The 10617-nt window shown below is 32.0% G+C and overlaps 1 pseudogene; it reads left to right on the top strand.

The window, feature by feature from the left end:
• Positions 1-1164: 1164 nt before the first annotated feature.
• LOC137237706 (vacuolar protein sorting-associated protein 41 homolog) overlaps positions 1165-10617 on the top strand; it is a 148270-nt pseudogene continuing 138817 nt past the window's right edge.

The raw sequence follows: 10617 nt of genomic DNA, 5'->3' as shown, positions 1-10617 counted from the left end.
AAGTTATAGCATTTTGAAAAAAAAACACAGTTTTTTTTCAAAATATTTAAAACTTATTTTGAGTTGGAAAACGGTGTTTTTTTTTTAATTCGCGGGAGTTTTGATTTATCTTTATTTATATTTTTCGCTCTTTTGTTTTTACTAAAATTATGTTGTAATAATTTCTGTTCAGTCGATCATACATATCCATATGTGTAAGTCGTATTTTTGCAACGGAAATGTATGTTTAAAAATGTTAATTGTTTTCTTTTCGTAGATTCTTGATGATGACTTCAGATTGAAGTCGAAATATCGAAAAATAAATATATTTTGAATACTACTAAAAAAGAAGTTTTATTCAATAATCTGGCCTAAAGCTCAATCAAAATTATCAAATTTTTATTTAATTGAAAAAAAAAAAACTTAAACATTTTTTTTGTATTTTTTCCGAAAAGTACATTTAAAAACATATTTTTCAATTCTTGAAAAAGTTATAGCATTTTGAAAAAAAACACAGTTTTTTTTCAAAATATTTAAAACTTATTTTGAGTTGGAAAACGGTGTTTTTTTTTTAAATGCTATAACTTTTTCAAAAATTGACCGTTTGGGATCATTTTTTTTTTTTAAATATGTTTTGAAATGTTCTTTTCGGAAAAAATACAAAAAAAATTTTAAAGTTTTTTTCTTTCAATTAAATAAAAAAAAAAAATAAAATTCTTGGCCCACTCCGGGATTAGTGGGGATGATTGCAGAATTGATTGAGGTTTTTTATGAGAAAAATAGGGCGAAATTCGAAAAATCTAGAAAAACTGAAAAATTAAAAAAAAACTTTAAACATTTTTTTGAATTTTTTCCGAAAAGTACATTTAAAAACAAATAAAAAAAACAAAAAAAAAGATCCCAAACGGTCAATATTTGAAAAAGTTATAGCATTTTGAAAACAAAAACGGTGTTTTTTTTTAAATTCACAACACAAATTTGAAAAACTTCTGAAAAACGACTTTCGTAAGCTAGAAAAAGAAAAAAAACTTTCAGCCAATTCTAAAGGGGTCGGGTTCAAAATTGGTCGAAATGGGATGGAATACCCCATATGTATGTACATTTTGTCATAATTAGATGCGTGTAAATTGTTCTAACCTAAATTTAATTTATTTTAGTAGACGCGTATATTATACATACAGACTAAAAATGTCAAGTAAGGAAAATTTCAAAGAAAATTTAGATCCTTTATTTGTAATGATAGAACAGCCCGTAAGATAAACCATTTAATTAATTAAATTTCGCCATTAGTTATATTTTAAATTATAATTAGACACAAAACTCGATGGACGGTTAACAAGTATTAAGCCTGGATGAAGTCAAGGGTGAGTTTAATTTATTGAAAGTGATAGAATACCTCTAGACCACGCAGGCTTTATTCTAGATGAGAAAACCGGAAGATTTGTTGAAAAAGATTGCCACAACGTTTTGGACAGTGAGAAAAATTCCGACCAGGTGTCTATATACAATTCTGAACCAATTACAACTACATACTTTAGCGACTCAACCGATTGCCATATGCAAAGAAACGAGGTAGATGAAAGTTCAGGTGTGATCACAAGAAAAAATAGGAAGAAAGGGCAAGAAAAATCAGATAAACGGGAGAAAAACTTAGCCAGAAAAGCCAGAGCGCAAGGAAAAGCGTACTACAGCACAAAAAAAAAAAAAATTAAAGGTGAGGTAATGGGAAAACATAAAAGAAAGAAACGTGCTCTTAAAACCGGCTGTAATCAATGTGTATAAAGTGTGAGAGGAGTAAATATTTCAAATGCAATTAAGTGTCAGAGGCGAGCAGGAAAGAATTGTTTACTTCATTTTGGAAAAATATGACATGGGGGCAGCGGATAGTGTTGATTTCCAACCTAATAGAAGAGCATCCCGTAGCTCGACGTACAACTAAATCTAGTAGCTCCTCAAGGCGGAATAGGTAAATCAAATATATGTTAAAATTCGGAAATGAAAAGGTACCAGTTTGCAAAATGATGTTCTTAAATACCCTTAGCTTGGGAGATTGTACTGTAAGTAAGTGGATTGGGAAGTGTAATGATTACGGTGTGCCCTGTCAAGAAGCAAAACAACCAAAAAATTTATCCGCAAAAGAAAAGCATATGAAAGATTTCATACAAAGCCTTCCCAAGATGGAGTCTCATTATTGTAGACAAAAAACAGACAAACAGTATGTCGACCTCACTTTCAGCACTTATAAAGAAATTTTTAAAGCTTACGAACAATATATCAAAGATAAAAATATCCCACTAAACGAAAAGTCCTCTTATTTACCATTTCTTAAAGTTACACATTCTCTCAACATTGGCATATTTAAGCCCAAAAAAGATTAGTGTGACATTTGTTTTAGTTTTAAGAACGGCAATATCGATCAAAACATATATGAGCTCCACATTGTAAATAAAAATAAGGGGCGGGTGGATGAGGACAAGGATAAGGAAAGAGCCTTAAGAAATGAAATAAATGCATTCACCGTGGACGTACAAGTCGTTCAATTAGTGCCTTTAATTGCAGCATCATCTACGTATTTTAAGCAAAAGCTTGCCATAGATCAATTTACATTTTTTAATTTGAAAACGGCTGAAGTTTTTTGCCACATTTGCACGAGGGAGAAGAGGGAGCAGATTCAAATGTTTTTGCTTCTTGTGTTTCAAACGTTTTAGAGCATCATTGTGATCTGAGCATTCCAACAGTTTTATTTAGTGATGGTTGCAGTGCCCAAAACCGAAATGTTACATTGGCCAATGCATTGCAATTAATTTCGATGAAATATAACACGACCATTTATCAGAAATATTTAACTGTTGGTCATACTCAGATGGAATGTGACTCAGTACACTCAATGATCGAAAGGAAAAAGAAATCAAAAGAAATGTATGTTCCTGCTGATTTCGTTCGGATTGTGACAGACGCTAGAACCTCAAAGCCGTATAAAGTGTTCTATATTGATCAAAAATTATTCAAAAACTTTTCTGGAGTACAATTTTACAAATCGATAAGACCAGGTATTAACGCAGACGATCCCCAAGTAACAGATTTAAAATGCTTAAAATATAATTCTTCTGGTATGTACTTCAAATTGGATTATGACAATGATTGGAATATGTCCGCTCAAAGAAAACCAAACATTGATATATCTAAAAATATTTTGCCTCTTTATTCTAACTCATTACCAATACAAATTAGGAAATATAAAGATCAACAAAGCATGAAAAAGTTAATTTCTCTGGATTACACTGGTCGACGGCCAAAATTTACCAGAGACGCCGTTATGAAATTCGTATGTAAAATCACCCCCTGATTTCCAAAATTGAGTTCATTTTTGATTTTATGGTACCGTTTTTGAGATATTTGCAATTTACCGTTATTCGAAAAAACCAAAAAGATGGCTCCCTTTAATTACGTATATCTCACGAACGTGTCAAGCAATTGTAAAAAAGTTTACAGAATCAAAAACACGATAAAATTTGCTATAAATGCATCATACATTATTTTTTGTTCAACCAAATAGTTTTCGAGATATTAGCTTATCATTTCAAAATTTTGTTTTTTTTTATGAAAAAAATATGAAAAAATTACTATTTGCGAGGGCAGCATTCCAAAACCAAAACTGTTTTTCCAGATATTTTTTCTTTTCGTAAAGCTCTGTTTAATTAGAAAAAAGACAAGCTATCACTGAAGAAAATCGATGCAAAACAACGTAAGTTATAAGCGATCAAATAAAAATACCCAGGTTGCGCAATTTCAACGTATACCTCAAAACGTATGTATGGTATAAAGAAGAGTGAAATATCTAGCTATGGTCTGTTTCTATTTAGTTAAAAGTTCAATTTTTGAATGAAATTACTCATATTTTTAACTTTTTTTAAATTTATTTATGTTTATACTATATTCTAACAATCTTTATCTTAATTTGATTTTACTATGTAGTCGAAATAATTATGTGTTCTACTTTGACGCTTATTCAGTTTAGGATCGGTTTCTCTTATGAGAAACCAGCAGTAATTACCCATCATTGCGACGTCCCAGAATCCTTGATATCGATTCTCAATTAATTTCATTTGTTGAAAAAACCTTTCGCCATGTTCGTCACTTTCGTCGCCAAGATTTGCCGGAAAAAAGCCCAAATGTGAGTGCAGAAAGTGAATTTTTAAAGACATATTTACGCCTGGAAAGAAAATATTAGTTAGTAAACAAGTTATAGAATTTTGGGAAATTAATTTTAATAAGCCTTTAATATTTACTCATTTTCGCATAATTATTGATTAAGTCGTTCACTATCTGCTCGTAATTAGGGCTTTTGTGTCTACCGAGAAAAGAAGCAACGACTTTTTCAAAGGATTCCCACGCTGCTGCCTCAGCTGATGACAGTAGTTCTTTGAATTTATTATTGTTGATCAACTTTTTTATTTGTGGCCCAACAAAATACCTTCCTTTATCTTGGCTTGAGAAATATCTGGAAAAGTTGTTTTCAAATAGTCGAATGCTTCGCCTTCTTTGTCCAAAGCCTTAACAAATTTTTTCAAGCTCGGTCTCATAGCGTGATGTGTAAGGGTGGAAGTATGATTTTCTCTTTCTTGACAAGAGGGGTGTATTTGATGTTATCCACACCAACGTTAACCTTTGCCCTTTCCGGCCAATCCTTTCTGACGCAGTGGTCCATACGAGCTCGGCTATCCCACTTGCAGAGGAAGCAGCAGTGCTTGGTGTAGCCACTTTGTAGACCGCATAGCATTGCAACGACTTTGAGATCAGAACATATTTTCCAATCATGCTCTTCATATTTGATAAATTTGAGTAGTTTTTGCATTTCCTCGTAGGTTTCCTTTATATATAATGCATGTGCGATCGGGATAGAAGGCTTTTTGTTACCAATATGAAATAATACAGCCTTCAAACTCAGTTTATTGCTGTTTATGAACAATCGCCACTCTTTTGAATCATATGTTTGACCAAAGTCTTTGAATAAACCAGGAATGTCGTTGCAGCAGCATATACTGTCTTTCTTGGTATAGTGTTTGGAAAATGGTTCGTGACGAGTTCTACAATATATCACCTTAACGTCGGATGACACAAATTTAAATTGTTGCATACGAGAAGTGTGGATCTCGGCCTTTTCCTTGGATAGTTCCAAATCTTTTATCTAATCATTAAGTTGTGCTTGTGACAGAACGTTTCTCCTGTTTCCCGAAATTCAGTACAACTTGATTCCCGCACTCAAATATTACTGTTGACAATGGAACTGGATCCGCAGTAGTACTGGTAATGTCACTGTAGGTACGCTGGCATAGGTTACTCTTCTTGATCTTACAACGCCAAGTACTTTTGTTTGACAAATATAACACTCTTGTGAATGGCAAGTAGGTTCTCTCCATATCATTGGTGTATCAAATTTTATTTGTTGTCCAGATTCCGACTGAATCAATTCTACTCGACACGATGTACACAAAGTGTTCGGTGTCCATGGTTTTTCAGCATTTTTAGACTCACTGCCAAAATACTTGGAGTATAAAGTTTTGATATGATCTGAGAACACTCGTCGTCGCCTTATGATAGTATATTGGCCACACATGAAACAGAACATATCTGGATCGTTATTACACTCAAATTCTCGCGTCCTTTTACTCATTTTATTTTTTTTAATAAATCACGGTTTTTAAATTTGACTTATGAACTGAACTATCTCCGGCGAGCCTTGCAGATGCTATGAAGTTTCAAGGCGCATTAACTCATATTTATACTCGGAACAAGAATAAAATTGAAAAAATCAAATCTTACCTAGACAGAAAGGTTCCTTTTTATATGAAGACGGGAAAAGAAAATACTACCTGCTTTAGATATAGGCTTTAAAAATTTTCTGTGTCTTATAATTTTGAAAATCTACCTGCATACTTAACCATAAGAGACGGAAATACATGTTTATAACTACATGCCTACCGCAGGTTTCGAACCCAACCACTCTTCCTTTCGATGCAACCACTCTACCTACTATAAAACAATACGAGTATTAAAAGTACTATTTGATTTATTTAAAGAAAAAATATTATCATTGTTATGGTGTTATTCGTTTATCCGGATAATATCCCATTTGCACTTTATACCTTTAATATATGGGGTATTCCATCCCATTTCGACCAATTTTGAACCCGACCCATTTAGAATTGGCTGAAAGTTTAAAAGTTATAGCATTTTGAAAACAAAAACGGTGTTTTTTTTTAAATTCATAACTTTTTTTGAGTTGGATGAAAAAATTTGAAAAACGTCTTTCGTAAGCTAGAAAAAGAAGAAAAACTTTCAGCCAATTCTAAAGGGGTCGGGTTCAAAATTGGTCGAAATTGGATGGAATACCCCATATGTATGTATACATACATTGAAGTTGCGCAACCTGGGTATTTTTATTTGATCGCTTATAACTTACGTATTTTTGCATCGATTTTCTTCGGTGATAGCTTATATTTTTTCTAATTAAACAGAACTTTACGTAAAGAAACAAAAAAATATATAAGTTGTAGTTTTGGAATGCTGCCCTCGCTAAAAGTAATTTTTTTCATATTTTTTCATAAAAAAAAACAAAAATCTGAAATGATAAGCTAATATCTCGAAAACTGTCTTGTTGAGCAAAAAACAATGTATTATGCATTTATGGTGGTCACCGTGGTGTGATGGTAGCGTGCTCCGCCAACCACACCGTATGCCCCGGGTTCAACCCCCGGGCAAAGCAACATCAAAATTTTAGAAATAAGGTTTTTAATTATGAGAAACTTTTTCTAAGCGGGGTCGCCCCTCGGCAGTGTCTGGCAAGCGCTCCGAGTGTATTTCTGCCATGAAAAGCTCTCAGTGAAAACTCATCTGTCTTGCAGATACCGTTCGAAGTTGGCATAAAACATGTAGGTCCCGTCCGGCCAATTTGTAGGGAAAATCAAGAGGAGCACGACGTAAATTGGAAGAGAAGCTCGGCCTTAGATCTCTTCGGAGGTTATCGCGCCTTACATTTATTCTTATTTTTATTTATTATGCATTTATAGGAAATGTTATCGTGTTTTTCCGATTCTGTAAACTTTTTTGCAATTGCTTGACCCGTTCGTGAGATATATGTAATTAAAGGGAGCCATCTTTTTGGTTTTTTCGAATAACGGTAAATTACAAATATCTCAAAAATGGTACCATAGAATCAAAAATGAACTCAATTTTCGAAATCAGGGGGTGATTTTACATACGAATTTCATAACGGCGTTTCAGGTAAAGAGAAAAAGTTGAAATTCGTGGTACAGTGTTATCACAGCTTCTATGACAATTTAAGCTATGTCTAATTACTCATGACAAAGGTAGAAGAAGAAATTAAACTTTTGGTTGTGAAGTACATATAAATTAAATTAAGTCTCGATTAAGTTATGTTGAACTAATTTGTTTCTGTTTTTAGTGAATAAAACTATATTTTGAAGTAAAATAAATATACTCTTTATTTGCACAGAAATTGTAGACTAAGTATGCAGCAACCTCGTATCTGTTGTTTTCATGCACCAAGATATGCAGGCAGAAAACTCGTAACTAACAAAATAAGCTTTTACATTTTTAGGAACCAACAAGATTAAGGGGCTAGCTGTCAATTGCAATAAAACGAAAAAGTATTTAAGTAGTTAACTTTCTTTTACTAAAGAAGAACAAACGTTTTGTTTAGTTTCTGAAAAATTGTTCTATTGTAGATACGAGGTTAACGCAGACACGAGACGATTTTATTCGACTTTGGTTTTGAAAGTTTGTGGAGGGCTTAACAAAAAGAAACGCACCAGGACCATTCGCAATATTTTTTAAATGTTCGTACTTAGGACTAACATATCTATAATGGTGATATAGATACGTGCCATAAACCTTTAACTTACGAGGTGAAATTTGTCAACATATATGTGGAGGTGGTAGCAAATATGACACCACTTCATTTATTTAAAATAATTATCGATTTTCTTACTATAATGGTTGCATATTGAAAAAAACCTATGAATTGTTTCGAGCTATAGTATTTTGAAAGAAAAATACAAAACTTTGTAGTGTTGTTAGAAAAATTGGTAGTTTATTATAATGTCCTATTCTACACAAGCAAAATATATAGTTGCTCTTAACATATCCATAAAGAAAATAAATAAAAACTTAACGGAAAACTAAACGTAATTTTTTCACATGCCAAAACATATAATTAAAAAAAAATGGCATATGTCTTAAATCTCTTTAAGTTAAAAAAATAACAATCAGTATATTACATAATATTTATGCTACTCATCATATCCAGTATTCGTACAGTTGATACACAAGCGTTTACTACAACCCATGCACATTGGTTTTTTACAGTTTAGACAAGAGTGTGTTGTTTTTTTTTAATTTATTAGGACATATGTAACATAATTTGCTTGATTTGTTTTGACTTGACATAGCATTTTCCATGAGAGGCTCTCGAAGAGAACCGGAACCCAATATAATATGAATCATATCACGTAAAGAGCAAGTTAACCTTTTGTTGTGTTCTCTTCTCTGTAAATGCGGAACGATTAAATTTCTAGCAAGGGTTTTTAAAAAATTGGCTCTTGAAATCTCATGGTAGTTACGAGAAGACTGATTCAAAATATATGCATTAACTGCACTTATATCGACTAGCCTGAAGTATACAGTTAACGGCCAACGTCGCACAGTGGCGCCTTTTGAGTTTTTTCTTTTCAAAAATCATAACTTTTGAACCAATGAAGATTTTTAAAAATTTAAAATGCAAATGAAAGCTAATTATTTGTAGTTTTATTGTGTAAAGCTCAGAATGTCACAGACACAGGGTGATTCAAAAAAATTCGTCAAAATCGAAAATTTTTTAGAAAAATGCAAAAACAAAATGTTTTTAGTAAAAAATAAAAAAAATAAAATGAGATTTGTCTTATAATGACGTATTTAAGTATTAAATAAGATAATATAATGATTTTGATAAGATAGCGTGGCACTTCCCACTTATGATAAAAAGTTGTATCTAAGTAGTCACGTAATCAATAACTACCAAAATCGATAGACATATTGTTTCTTTTAAATGGCAATACTCTTATAAAACTCAAATATCCGTTTTTGGTGCCACAATAACAAGGTGCTTCAAAATTCATCGTAAAATTTTACATGTTTTTTTTTTAATTTACAAGCCAAATATGTATTTTATTAATAACTAAAAGTTATTGAAAGTGGTTCAATGAAATTTTATTTGAGCTCAATATTAACAGCCAACGAATTTTGGAAAAGGGGAGTGGCACTGCCCATTTAAATTAAAAAGTTTGATCTTAGTAACCGCTTAACCAATTTTTACCAAAGTCGATAGACGTATTGTTTTCTATAAAAATTTAATACTCGTTTGAAGGCGAAATGCCTAAGCTTTAAAATAAATTTCATAAACTTTAGAGAAATGCAATAACGAAAAGTATATATTTATAAATTACTAAATTAATTAATTCTTTTATTTGAAATAAAAAATTAACTTGTACATATATATCTTATTTTTCAATAAAGTAACAAAATTGATTAGTAAATCTGTTTTTCATTGTTGTGATGAGAAATGAGAAACTTACTTTATCTTAACATAGTCATCGTCACTGGAACATATATCTAACAAAGCAACAATTTCTGAGCTATACGCCTCTGTAAGATCTTTTTGTGTTCTTACATACCTCATAGATGATATGACTGGATCAGAAGAGATAGCTAACATCTTGAGCTTCTTCAGACAAATCTCCTAATGGTAAGCACTGGTACTCTATTAAATCTTTTCCATGTGCTAAAATTGTATGTACCGTTGGTGTAAGTTTCTTCTCAGGATACTTTTGATGCAGCATCTCTTTAGTTTTAGATGCATATTCTCCAAATTTGGGTCCATTAACTGGTTCATGGCAGTTTAAAATATTTAAAATTACTCCCAATCTTTTCACAATATCTCTATCAACTCGTTATGCAGCAGTCACTTCATCGTTTTCAAAAAATCTTCTTGAGGAGTTACCATCATTTGTATTTCCATATCCATAGTTTGGACAGTCAGCTCTAAGACCAATCTCTTTATAGAATGCATCCTGAATTATTTTTTTTCTCCTGTTTTGTTTCTCCTTACATGTTGTATTGTTGTCGAAAAGTTCTCCTTGTTGTGGTAATGTATAAGCCAGCTTCAAAACAAATTACATACGTCTTATCCTAGCATGCAAAGGATATATTCCATACTTATAATTTAGTTCGTCAGTTATTGAATCATCAAGATTTTCAAAGTCCTTTTGGCTCTTCTTACAAATTGGATATTTCATTGTAGATGTCGTATTTGTTATTAAGTTCAAAACTTTTCCATCGACCATTGGTAGAAGAAAATCATGCTTTACTGTAGTAACAAGAAGAGGGGAACTTCAATTTCAATTATTGTTGGTTCTAATTTGGCAATTTGATTTTTTATATCACTCACTGTAGCTATTATGAGTTCCGAAGACTCCTTCTCGTATTTAAATAATATCGGGCGGCACAATATAGTTGCTGACGGATGTGGATTTGTCCAATATTCTGAAGCTTCATCTTTTAGTCGTAATGGAACAACAGAAG

Source organism: Eurosta solidaginis, chromosome 1, assembly GCF_040869045.1.
Source record: "Eurosta solidaginis isolate ZX-2024a chromosome 1, ASM4086904v1, whole genome shotgun sequence".
In the NCBI taxonomy this organism is placed as follows: Eukaryota; Metazoa; Arthropoda; class Insecta; order Diptera; family Tephritidae; genus Eurosta; species Eurosta solidaginis.
This window is presented reverse-complemented; position numbering and strand designations above follow the sequence as displayed.